The sequence below is a fragment of the Schistocerca serialis genome, chromosome 8 (genome assembly GCF_023864345.2).
Source record: "Schistocerca serialis cubense isolate TAMUIC-IGC-003099 chromosome 8, iqSchSeri2.2, whole genome shotgun sequence".
In the NCBI taxonomy this organism is placed as follows: Eukaryota; Metazoa; Arthropoda; class Insecta; order Orthoptera; family Acrididae; genus Schistocerca; species Schistocerca serialis.
The window spans coordinates 138,996,128-139,010,495 of NC_064645.1; positions in this window are offsets into that span (position 1 = coordinate 138,996,128).

Below are 14,368 nucleotides of genomic sequence, written 5' to 3' on the forward strand. Positions count from 1 at the left end.
TCTGCAAACGCGTTCGTATTTTACAGCCTTCGAGATGGTGTCTCTGCAGGGTGAGCAATTTTGCTTTTATTCTGTTGATTTGCCCATAGTTTGTTACGATTGTAGCATCGCGAACCCACAAGTCTCTCAGACAGCTGAAGTAAAAGTCTAATGTCCGCTTCCGCCAGGCGACTTTTTCACGGGAGTAAGTTTTCATTGTCTTTATTATCGCGGGCTTCGCGCAGTTTAGCCACCAATTCAGCGCCGTACCATACAAGTGGACCTTCCTTTCACATTCTGCCCAAGTGGTGTGGAAGGCGGCGTGACATCCAGGATCCGAAAGATGAGCAACGTTTAGCTTCCACTGACCTCTCGCCCTGTAAGTTCCTTGTTTCTCTAAATTTATCGTACATATGTACGCGATATGATCAGAGAAAATAGTGGGCCATAGCTCGGACTGTAAAACGTTTCGCCTTAAATTGGACGTTGCGTAAATCCTGTCGATACGACTGGCAGAATGGCTGGTGATATAGGTGAAACCGAGCTGATCACCATGTTTTAGTTCCCAAGTATCTAACAGATGGAATGCTCTGACGATGTTCTCCAGCTCCAGAGATTTGTTAAAATTTGGCGTCTGATCTTTGGGACTCAGCACGCAATTAAAGTCACCCGCAAATATTATTTGTTCAAATCGCACCGCGAAAAGGGGGGCGATGTCCTCCTTGAAAAATTCGGCTCTGCGGCGCTTGTTTCCGGTTCCTGACGGGGCATAGATGTTGATAAGCCTGGTGGTGTTTATCGTGACAGCGAGACCTCTACTGTTCGGCAATTTCGTCACGTCTATAGGTAGGATTCCCTCTTTAGTCATAATCGCTGTGCCGAGGCTATTGTCATTGTCAGGATTGATGATGACGTTGTAGCCAGTGATGTCGTCCAAACGTATAGCCGTTACTTCTTGCAGCATTAAAATGTCAACATCAGCGGCGTACAGAAAATCTTGGAGATTTCTCAGATTGAGGGTGCTGCTAATTTTATTTATATTCAAGGTCGCAATTCTGTACGCCTGCAAGGACGTCATGTCGACTATACCGCGTCAGGTGGGATACTATCTGCCAGGTGAAGTGGATGTGTGCTCTACTTAGAAGAAATCGGCATCATCATCTTCTGCGCGAGCGTCTTTGATGGTGGTTTGTTGCCGGATGGACACATCTTGTCGACGGTAGGGTGCCGTCCGTCCTGAACGTTGTGGTATGTCAGCCATCTCTGCATCATGGTTTGGCTCCTCCATGTCATCCGCCCAATCTCGCGTGCACGTAACTTCTCGCGTGTCCGTTTTTGGTACAGGTGGAGGGTCCTTCCGACTAGCTGTACCCCCTGGAATATGGAATCCACGGTCGGGTTCAGTGTCCTCGTTTCGGGTCTTCGTTTTTGTTGTTCGATCTTCCGGAGGAGCTGCTTGTGTCGTCTCCGCCAATTCTTGGCCTATCTGTTTCGCCTTTTCACGCAAGATTGGCGCGATTTCTGCTGCTCCCTGACGGGCTATTCGACGTTTCTTCCGTTTCTTTGGTGAAACAGTTGTAGGCTGCTGGTCATTATCCTCCGATGTTGCAACTGTGTCCTCTTTGTGGTGCCCGACTTCTTCGAGTGGTTTGCACATGCCTTCTGCTGCCGTCTTAGCCTGGTGTTGTTCTGCACACCTGTCAGGTTCCTCGTCTTGCGAGTGTGCTGGACCTGTAGCTTCTGTGCTGCTAGTATCAATGGTTACGGTACCATCGGCAACGTCGGCAGAAGCAACGACCGCCCTGTCGAAACACATATCTGGGGCGACGTCACTGCGAATTGCGGCGGCGTACGTCACGGGTAGCGTGGCCATCTGACTAGGCGGGTCTCGCTCCCCAGTCGGCAGCTGCGTCACACGCCGTTGAACACACTGCGCGCGGACGTGTTGGGTCGAACCACAACTCGAGCAGGTTCTCGGCTGGCCATCGTAAATGATGATCGCTCGATATCCACCAATCCAGAGATACGATGGGATATGTTTCAGCATGTCAATCTTAACTTGCCTGACTCCATTTAATACTGGATACTTGTGCCAGCTAGACCATTTTTCGGCTACATTGCTGATAATGGTGCCATATTCTCTCAGTTTGTTGTTTATCTCCTCGGGCGTTATTTCAAAGGGGAGCTCAAAGATTCGAACCGTTCTTATTCCCATTCCGGCACGCGAAACCGTGACCTGCCCTATGTGTCCGTCTGAATGTTTGAATTTTGCCACCCCACCACATGTTTCTACAATTTGGTCGCACTTGTCAGAACTGGATAACTTAAGGAACACAGTCGGATTGACAATCGACAGGTGAATTCCAATCAATTCATCCACTTTGATCTGAAAAGTTTCTTCGATAAATGCCTCAACTTCGTAAGATTTCGGTCGGGCGTAGTTCGGATCGAAAATCAACTTCAAAGTATCGCGTCGCGTTGTCTGTTCCATTATGTCATTCTAGAATGTGATCCTGGACTACGACAAACGCAGAAAGCGCGCACTCACCACACATCGCCGGCCGCTCGCAGCGACGATGTGTCCATCTGAGCCACTGAGGGCACAGAGGATAGTGCGTCTGCAGGGACTTATCCCTTGCACGCTCCCTGTGAGATCCACATTCCCAACATGTCCACACCACTATATTCGTAGTGCGCCTAATAGATGTTTGCCCATCACACTCATTGCTCGTGGCAGATTAATCTACTAAGCTGCATGGTCATCCACGGTAACTGTTCTTTCGGGAACAGACACTACCGTCATATATAGTTAAAATATGGCTTCCCGGCCATTGACCTTCTTGTGGGAACGCACACGCTATGCCCGAACTCGTACGGGACTTGGTAGATTAATCTGCCACGAGTAAAGAGTGTGATGGGCAAACATCTATTAGGCGCACTGCGAATATAGTGGTGTGGACATGTTGGGAATGTGGATCTCACAGGGAGCGTGCAATGGATAAGTCCCTGCAGACGCATTAACCTCTGTGCCCAGGGTGGCTCCGATGGATAGAGCGTTTGCCATGTAAGCAGAAGATCCCGGGTTCGAGTCCTGGTCGGGGCACACATTTTCAACATGTCCCCAATGAAGTACATCAACGCCTTTTTGCAGCTAGGGTGTCTATTTAATTATCGTTTCATACACTGTAATTTGTACAAATTCATCTCACAGTAGCTATTGCGACAGAATTCTGAAACAGAGTGCCTTATTAAACAAAACTGGCAATCAAAGGACTCAATAGCTTACAAAAACCGCATACTGTCGGTTTGCAGTAACATAAGAGAAGAACTTTCATGTTTATTTTCATGCTAGGAAACTCTTGTTTTACTGGCTGTCGATAACTCTTAAAATATTACAGTGACTGGAGTGAAAAAAATAAAAAGGGAAGTATAACTACTGGTATATCGACATTGATAAGAGAGTTCCGTGTGTTAACGAATTGGTAAAATACTCTCCTCGTTGTGTACTATCATAAGCAGCCGCCCGGAGTGGCTGAGCGGTTCTAGGCGCTACAGTCTGGAAAGCGCGACCCCTACGGTCGAAGGTTCGAATCCTGCCTCGGGCATGGATGTGTGTGATGTCCTTAGGTTAGTTAGGTTTAAGTAGTTCTAAGCTCTAGGGGACCGATGACCTCAGAAGTTAAGTCCCAAAGTGCTCAGAGCCATGTGAACCATATCATACGCAAAACTCCCGTTTCGATGTCTCGAGAGGTTTAGGAGATGTGAGAGATGTTGTGAATATTTCATTCTCGCGGGTGTCAGATCGGGAGTGAGCGCGCTACATAGGATCAGTTTTCTCGAGATCGGAGGCAGATAGAGACTTCCTCCCAAGTCTAAACAAAAATTCAAGAAGTTGGCTAAATTGCATACGCAGCAACATATCGCGTAATGCGCACCAAACCCAAAATTATACAGACCCCAATTTTTCATTGTAAACTTTTCGAATTATCCGTAGCGTCTTACTAAAATGTGTATGCAACAATAAGTATAACCATTAGCGAGGTGTGAATTGCGTCCTGTCGTATAGACATCCATGCTACGTTCATCATCTGCTTCCAAAGTTCACCTGCGGTAGTTGGCATTGGGTCACAGCACTGCACCCATCGTTTCATCATATCTCACATATTTTCGACTGGTGACAAGTATGGTGATCTGACGGGCCAGTGCAAAAGGTTGATATCCTGTGACATCAAGAAGGCGCGTGTTCGTGCAGCGACATCTGGTCGCGCATTGTCTTGCTGCAAAAAAGGCGTCTGTGCTGTTGCGCAGAAACGGTATGGCCTCAGGTCGCAGGATGTCTTTCACGTAGGTCACACTGGCCACAGTGCCATGGACGTGCACCAACTGTCATTTGTGGTTGTATCCAATAGCATCCCATACCAGAATGCCTTGAGTTGGCGCTGTATGTTTTGTGCGAATGAAGTTACTGTGATGCTGCTTCCCCTGTCTGCAGCGAACAAAAATGCGACCATCATTTTCAAACAAACAGAACCTGGATTCGTCCGAAAACACTATCTGATACCACTCCTGTCTCCAGTGACGTTCGTTCCAGACGTAATTGCTATCTATAATAGCATGTTTCTGTACATTCGTTAAAGGTTGGCAGAGAAGTGGACGACGCACACGTAACCCATGCCGTAATAAACGTTGATGGAATGTCACCCCTGATAGTGTAGGATGCGTTACACTATTCCACTGTTGCACCAGCATACAAAGTTTTTGGGTATACATATAGATGAGAATCTTAATTGGACAATTAATATTTTGGATCTTCTAAAGCGATTAGGTTCAGCAACTTTTGCAATCAGAATAACTGCCGATTTTGAGGATATAGAAATTAGTAAGCTAACATTCTTTGCATACTTTCACTCTCTGATGTCATACGGAATAATATTTTGGGGTAACTCCACATTTAGAGGAAAATTATTCACTACTCAAAAGAATGGGGTTAGAATAATATGTGGGGTTCATAGTCGCATATCTTGTAGGCATCTTTTCAAAATATTGGGAACTCTTACAACAGCCTCACAGTACATTTACTCACTAATGAAATTTGTTCTCAGCAACATGGACCAGTTTAGAAACAACAGTGACATTTACAGGGTGTTTCAAAAATGACCGGTATATTTGAAACGGCAATAAAAACTAAACGAGCAGTGATAGAAATACACCGTTTGTTGCAATATGCTTGGCACAACAGTACATTTTCAGGCGGACAAACATTCGAAATTACAGTAGTTACAATTTTCAACAACAGATGGCGCTGCAAGTGATGTGAAAGATATAGAAGACAACGCAGTCTATGGGTGCGCCATTCTGTACGTCGTCATTCTGCTGTAAGCGTGTGCTGTTCACAACGTGCATGTGTGCTGTGGACAACATGGTTTATTCCTTAGAACAGAGGATCTCTCTGGTGTTGGAATTCCACCACCTAGAACACAGTGTTGTTGCAACAAGACGAAGTTTTCAACGGAGGTTTAATGTAACCAAAGGACCGAAAAGCGATACAATAAAGGATCTGTTTGAAAAATTTCAACCGACTGGGAACGTGACAGATGAACGTGCTGGAAAGGTAGGGCGACCGCGTACGGCAACCACAGAGGGCAACGCGCAGCTAGTGCAGCAGGTGATCCAACAGCAGCCTCGGGTTTCCATTCGCCGTGTTGCAGCTGCGGTCCAAATGACGCCAACGTCCACGTATCGTCTCATGCGCCAGAGTTTACACCTCTATCCATATAAAATTCAAACGCGGCAACCCCTCAGCGCCGCTACCATTGCTGCACGAGAGACATTCGCTAACGTTATAGTGCACAGGATTGATGACGGCGATATGCATGTGGGCAGCATTTGGTTTACTGACGAAGCTTATTTTTACCTGGACGGCTTCGTCAATAAACAGAACTGGCGCATATGGGGAACCGTAAAGCCCCATGTTGCAGTCCCATCGTCCCTGCATCCTCAAAAAGTACTGGTCTGGGCCGCCATTTCTTCCAAAGGAATCATTGGCCCATTTTTCAGATCTGAAACGATTACTGCATCACGCTATCTGGACATTCTTCGTGAATTTGTGGCGGTACAAACTGCCTTAGACGACACTGCGAACACCTCGTGGTTTATGCAAGATGGTGCCCGGCCACATCGCACGACCGACGTCTTTAATTTCCAGAATGAATATTTCGATGATCGTGTGATTGCTTTGGGCTATCCGAAACATACAGGAGGCGGCGTGGATTGGCCTCCCTATTCGCCAGACATGAACCCCTGTGACTTCTTTCTGTGGGGACACTTGAAAGACCAGGTGTACCGCCAGAATCCAGAAACAATTGAACAGCTGAAGCAGTACATCTCATCTGCATGTGAAGCCATTCCGCCAGACACGTTGTCAAAGGTTTCGGGTAATTTCATTCAGAGACTACGCCATATTATTGCTACGCATGGTGGATATGTGGAAAATATCGTACTATAGAGTTTCCCAGACCGCAGCGCCATCTGTTGTTGAAAATTGTAACTACTGTAATTTCGAAAGTTTGTCTGCCTGAAAATGTACTGTTGTCCCAAGCATATTGCAACAAACGGTGTATTTCTATCGTTGCTCGTTTAGTTTTTATTGCCTTTTCAAATATACCGGTCATTTTTGAAACACCCTGTATGATTATAATACCAGAAAAAAGAAAGACTTACACTATCCTTTACTCAACCTATCTTTGGCACAGAAAGGGGTAAAATATGCTGCTATTAAAATTTTCGGCAAATTCAGATGAAATAAACTGACAGACAACAGTAATAGATTCAAAAATACATTGAAATAATATCTCATAGACAACTCCTTCTATAACGTAGATGAATTGTTGAATAGGAATAAATAAATCTAAAAATATAGTATATGCATTTTGTGCCATTTAAGGGAATGGGGTAAAGAATAGAAATTTTAAACTTTAACTCTGTATATATTAAAAAATCTTGTTTCATATGTGCATTTCTTGTGCACCTGACAAGTTCCACATCATAACGACTACCGTACCGTGCGATTGATCACTGGAACACGCAACCAACTAACTAACTAACCAGAACGGAGGAGGACCCAGATCTGTTCTGTAACACCGTTCGGATGAAGTGTCGTTCGTCTCTGGTGGTGGTCTCGGGGCTATGACCTCACCCATCTTGTCGTGTTCTACGGCCTTCTGTGAACCATTCTCCACACACCCGTTGCAGTGCCGTAACACTTCGTCCCACACGAACAGCAGTTTCCCGGATGGATGGATCACATTCTCTCATGCCAACAATGCGCCCTCTGTCAAACTTACCGATTTGACCATACGATGCGCGCTTACGTCTGCGAGACGTCCTACACGTCTGCTCAAGTCACACTGATCCATTACCTTCGGTTTATAGCGTCAACGAGAAGCGCAGACGCATTTTACCGGTAGGTGATGTTGCGCCACGATATTGGTGTTGACCTTGAACCCGCGGGCCGACACGGTTCAAGTGCTAATTATTTCTGCAGAATATACTAATGTACATGTTCTGTGAGTATGAACGTCTTGCCGCTAGTCGTTCAAGGTGTTCTGTTTTTTTTTCTGTACGTGAGTGTATACTGTGACGTCCCTTCCCTCCTTCTCCACTCGTCGGAAGGAGACGTGGCTCGTAATGATGGCTCTGAGCACTATGGGGCTTAACATCTCAGGTCATCAGTCCCCTAGAACTTAGAACTACTTTAACCTAACTAACCTAAGGGCATCACACACGTCCATGCCCGAGGCAGGATTGGAACCTGCGACCGTAGTGGTCTCGCGGTTCCAGACTGAAGCGCCTAGAACCGCACGGCCACACCGACCGGCTGACTCGTAATGATGTTCGTTCCCGTCAGTATGACGTGGAACAGCACCTGTAACTCTCGTAAAACACTGCTTCTCATGTAGTTAAGAAATATTCCACTGTTCGTCAGTAACAGTATTATCAGTTTGTGTTAACTGATCAATTGTTTATCTTTTATCTTATGCCCGGTTAGTTTCGTTGAGCAGTGAAATCTTGGTTCTTAATCCTACCATTACGGTCGTTTTCCACATCATCCTTAGCGAGGATTAATAATTGCTGTTCGTAATTCCGTTGCTATGTCGTTGCTACGTCAAATTATTGACAACGGTTCAACGTAACTCCAGAGATCACTTATGTAGAAGTAACGTCCTTGATTTTTATATTATTCACCTTCCACTGTCTGTTATTCCTGTCTTCACACAGTCACTTAAATGTTTAAAAGGCTCAGTGACTAATATGAACATACGTAATATTATTCCTTGAATAATGTAGGTGACACATCTGATTCATCTCTTAACTAATAGTTTATTAATGTTTTTGTAATTAATTGTTTGTCCCTGCCACCCACACACGCCGATATGTCATTCGAGATTAACTTCACATCAGTCCAGTAATCGTGACAACTTTTTATTGAACGGCGTATTGGTTTTTCTTCACATCTTTGTATTATTCTGTCCTACTTAAGCCTACGAATAGTTTTCGTGTCACTGATCCATTACTATCAAGTTCGTAATTGTTCCTAAGTCCGAAAGTTAAGTCCAGTAAATCAGTATCACTCAATTAAAATCACCGTCGCGTTGATAACGGTAAAAATTACTTTATGCAGTCGAATGACTGAGTATGGCTTTGGTCTCTCTCTCACGAGCTATCGAACTTTCATAACTGAAACAATCTAATACCGTTTGCTTCCAGAAGACTATCGCAATAGTACTCTAGAGGGACTCAAGAGCAACTAACTAACATTTCCATATCCGAGTTGCATTGGAGGCACGTTGAATTTCTTTTTCGATGCGGCTACAATTCTTTTCCTTGGTAAATTTTACCTATGACCGAATTACCTCCTTGGATTTAACCTTCGTTCGTATGAATTTAAATTTATTCTATAGATGTTTAAAAGACAATGCATGACAACCCTTTCCTTTTATCTCCTCTTTTGTATGTTACTCTCAGTATTCAAGTGTTATAGTTGTTAATCAAAACATTATCAGTGTAATTAATTTTTTTATCACCAATACTTGTCACTGTCAAGATGACTCACTTCCCTGCTTTAAGTTTTCACAAAGTTTGTTAATTGGGGTTTTCTGTCCTTGGGGCGTTACAATATATAAGGTAGTAAGCTAGCAAACAACCAAGTTTTTAGATGTATTTCCATACGTTCAGGTCCGTTTGAAGTAGATTGTATCGTAATTGCTAATGACTTTTACATTTCAATCATTTTCCCAATTTTTGGCATTCTGTTTGAGGTTCGAGAAAGCAGACATAGGTTCTCAGCGTTGACTGTAGTATTTAAAGTAAAAATTAAAAAAATGTGTACTTGGTACTAGATTCTAAGCGCTGCAAATTGATTATAGATACAATTGTACTTCACAAGCTAGCGGGCGGTGTGTGGTGGAAGATATGTACCGGCTGACTGTAACTGAAGTGCAGTTTCTCACAGAGGGCCAGCCAGGGTGGCCGAGCGGTTCTAGGCGCTACAGTCGCAGGTTCGAATCCTGCCTCGGGCATGGATGTGTGTGACGTCCTTAGGTTAGTTATGTTTAAGTAGTTCTAAGTTCAAGGGGACTGATGACCTCAGATATTAAGTCCCATAGTGCTCAGAGCCATTTGAACCATTTGAAACTCACAGAGGTCCAGTATGGGCTATAATTATCGTATAACACGCAAACTTGGTAGATTCGCTAATGTGTTAATGCGGAACCGATTTACGCTGGAAAACAAATTAGTGCCAAATGAGTGTGCAAATCTGGCGCTGTACTTTGTTTGTCTAACAGTAGGACATTTACGCTGTCATTTGAAAATCCATACCGTTAGTGAACAGTATGGCTATCGGGAATAGAAACCGTGCGCCGTTAGTGAAACTGCTTTGTGTGAACGGCAATAATTACAGTGCTGCATTGAGAGGGTATTTCCGACTGAAAGGTCTGGCGACAGGCCCGATGTCAATAAATGGTGTAGAGAAACTGATAATGAAATTAAAAAACACGAACGAGTCTGGTGTGACACCGGGAAGAAGAAAGCGTCCTGTCCCTGTGGATGTTATTGACGAGGTTGCTGTTGCTGCAACTGATCTTGAAGCACGTGCCCCGGGTAGCGTTAGTGCTCGTGTAGTGTCTGGAGAACTGTCCGTCCCATGGTCAAGAACAGTGCGGAAAATTTTGCTGTCTATTTTACACTGATGCTCGTACAATGTCCAGGCGCTGCAGCAACCGAAACCTTATGGTCTGCAGCAACGTTCTGAATTTGCTCTTCGCTTTCCAGCATGGACCGAAGTTGATGACATGATGCTAGCAAATTCTATGAAGTGACTAGGTACATTATACACTATTACATTTCACACATTTTACAGCGCAGTGCATATACAGAGCTGCCGAATTTGGGGTGTTGTTAAACGAGAAGTTATTGCACTCGCCGTATGTGACTGTGTGGTGTGGACTCATGAGCACCTTTATTCTCGGTCTGTTCTTCTTTGAAGATAATACAACCAGAGGGCCTCTCAGGTGTTGCGTGAATTCTGCAAGTTATTGAGACCTCCTTGTAAACCACCTGATTCCTGTTTTCGAAGAGCGCATTTGTATGGAAATGATTGTTTTTATGCAAGATGCAATCAATATCTCACGTCGCTCGGCCAATGAAAGATCTGTTTAATGCAACCTTTCACAAACGTGTTATCTCCAGAGGTTTCCCATATGCACAGATTGCAAGATCACCTGATCTGAATCCATGTGAGTTTTGGCTCTGGGGATACCTAAAAGAACGCGTTTACCAGGGACACGTTCGATCGTCACTAGATAGGAAGGCCATTACATAGGAACACGATGCTCAGATTCCAGCTAAACTTCTGCGAGCAATTATTGATCACGTAGTTTTACGGGTACAGCATCTCGTCGACGTCTCCGGTGCTCATACTGAACAAACTACGTAAGGGGCAGTTAATAATCAAATGAACATTATGCCTTTCTCACTTGTTTGACCTCTGCTCACAATTTAGTAATGATGAAGCTTAAGCGACTTATCAGGAGGAATTAGTCTCCAAAGAAGGGGGGATACTGAGGTACCGAGGAATGATAACAGGTGTTTGGACTTCTCTGAGACTATAGGCACTGCGATATTGAATACGACATTTGGCAGTTCAGTTGATGCGGAATGGACATCTCTATAACAGGGTAATTACAGAAGTTGGACACACAAACATAGGTATAACGAAGGTAACTAGGAAGAAGCTTTTTGTAACACGAAAAATCCTTCAATTGATCGACGAAAGATCAAAGTAGAAAAATGTTTAAGGAAATTCAGGAATATACAAATGTAACTCACTTCATGAATGAAATGAATAGGCAGTGCAGGGAAGCTACGACCAAATATCTTCAGAAAATATGTGAAGAAATTGGAAAAGAAATGGTCGTCTGAAAGACTGACTCAGCTTATAGAAAAGTCAATAAAAACAACTTTCGGTAAAATTAAAAGCAAGGCAATTCTATAGTAAAGAGAGAAAGAAAATAGGTGGAAGGATAGACTGAAAGTCTCTATGAGAGGGAGCAATTGCCTAACGACATGACTGAGAACAAAACTGGGGTCTGTATGGAAGACAGAGGGACATTATACTATAGTTCAACCGAGCTTTCGAATATTTGCGATAAAATACGGCAGAAGGAACAAATAAAATTAAAGACGATTCAAGTTGGAGCGTAGAAGGTATAAATCGAGAGACAAACTATGGAAGACATAGGGACATAATACTGTAGTTCAAACGAGCTTTCGAATATTTGCGATAAAATCCGGCAGAAGGAACAGATAATATTCCTCCTGAATTTCTAAAGTAATTGGGAGTAGTGGCAATCCAAACACTATTCAGGTTGGTGCGTAGAATGTATAAATCGGAAGACAGGCCATCAGACTATCGAAAAAATATCGTCCACATAGTTCCGAACATAGCTAGGGACGGTAAGTGTGAGAATATAGCAAAATCATCTTAACAGCTGATTCAGCCAAGTTGCTGGCATGAATAATATAGAGAAAAATGGCAAATAAAACTGCGGATCCATTAGGTGACGATCAGTTTGGCTTTAGGAAAGGGAAAGACTACAGAGAGTCAATCCTGGCGTTGAAATTGATTATGAAACCTTAAGAAAAATTAGGATAGTGTTTGTCGACGTAGAAAAAGAGTTCAACAACGTAATCTGTTGGAAGATGTTAGATATTTTTAGAAAAATACGAGTATGCTGTAGGGATCGACGGATAATGTAAAATACGTATAGGAACCAAGAGGAAACAATACAACTGCAGACTTAGAACGAGTTGCTCGGATTAAAAGCGTGTAAAACAGGGATGTTGTCTGTCGCTTTTACTATTCAGTTTATATATGGAAGAAGCAATGACGGAAATAAGAGAAATGTTCAACATTGGGGTTAATATTCAGGAACGAAAGATATCAGTGATAATATTCGGTGATGACATTGCTGTTCTCAATGAAAGTGAAGAATAAATACAAGTCGTGTTGTATGGAGTGTACACTTTAATGATTACAAAATATGCATTGAGAGTAAACCGAACAAAGATGAGAGTAATGAGGAATAGGATACATGAGATTAGCGACAAACTTAACATCAAAATTAGAGAACACGAAGTGAATTACATTAAGGAAATCTGCTATATTGGTAGCAAGGTAACGTTGTAAGCAAGGAGGGCATTAAAATCAGATTAGCAGGGCAAAAGAAACCTGGCAGTAACAAACGTCGGTCTTAATTTCAGGAAGAAAATACTGAGAATGTGCGTTTGGAGCACAGAACTGCGTGGTAGTGAATCATGAACTGTGAGAAGATTGTAAAAGAAGATAATTTAAGCATTTGAGCTGTGGTGCTATAGAAGGGTGTTAAAAACTAGATGGAATAATAAAGGAGGTGTAAGTAGGTTATCCGCAGATTCGACTAAGAAGGGAACCTATTGCAAATACAGCCAAGAAGAAGGAACTGGATGACAGGGCGTCAGGACGTCTATTAAGACGCCAGGGAATAACTTCCGCAGTACTAGAGGGAACTGTAGGGGGTAAAAACCGTAGGGGAAGGCAGCTATCGGAAAGCATAGAACAAATAGCGGAGGACACAGTGTGCAGGTGAAGAGGTTGGCACAAGAGACGAATTCGTGACGAGTCAAATGCCTGATGCCTCATCTAAAAACAAAAGTAAAATGTGGTGGATGAGACACACAGTGTGGGCCAAAAGTCGCTACCCACCGTAACCTAACTGAATACAGAACAAACAGTTGGAATTCTAAAATAACTGAACACTTTATTGAAGCTGCGGGATTATTTATAACATTCTTTCTCTAACTATTTTCCATTTTTGTCGATACATTTCGTCAGACGACCTGTGACCCTTAAGCATACTTGTGTACACAGTCTTTTATCAGAAACAATGTCTTCAAAAACGTTGCAAATGGCTTCTTTCAAGTCCTCAACTGCTTGCGTTATCGTCGCACACACTTCAACATAAATGAGATATTTGTTACTTAAGTATTACATTTGTACCATATTTTAAAGCACAACTTCTTTCTTCATTAGATAACATCTTCCCAGTAAGTTAGAAACAACAATAAAAGTCAGAGATGTTTAATGTAATAGCAGTGCACTCTGGTGTTTGTATCAAGAATTTTCGCAAATTACAGTAGTGCACTCTGGTGTCTGTATTTATAATTATCACAAACAAACAAGATTACCCTATTGTTTCAAAAGGTTACAGTGAGAAGTCACATTTGTCCCATACAGTACAGGGTTTATTTCCTGCAAGAGTATGCGAACCTTTCTGGCTCTGTGAGTGGAAGGTGTCCCCATCTGATACACCGCTGGCCATTAAAATTGCTACACCAAGAAGAAAAGGAGATGATAAACGGTTATTCATTGGACAAATAAATTATACTAGAATTGACATGTGATTACAGTTTCACGCAATTTGGGTGCATAGATCCTGAGAAATTAACACCCAGAACAACGACCTCTGGCCGTAATAACAGCTTTGATATGCCTGGTCATTGAGTCAAACAGAGCTTGGATAGCGTGTACAGGTACAGCTGCCCATGCAGCTTCAACACGACACCACAATTCATCAAGAGTAGAGACTGGCGTATTGTGACGAGCCAGTTGCTCGGCCACCATTGACCAGACGTTTTCAATTGGTGAGAGATCTGGAGAATGTGCTGGCCAGGGCAGCAGTCGAACATTTTCTGTACCCAGAAAGGCCCGTACAGGACCTGCAACATGCAGTCGCGCATTATCATGCTGAAATGTAGGGTTTCGTAGGGATCGAATGAAGGGTAGAGCCAC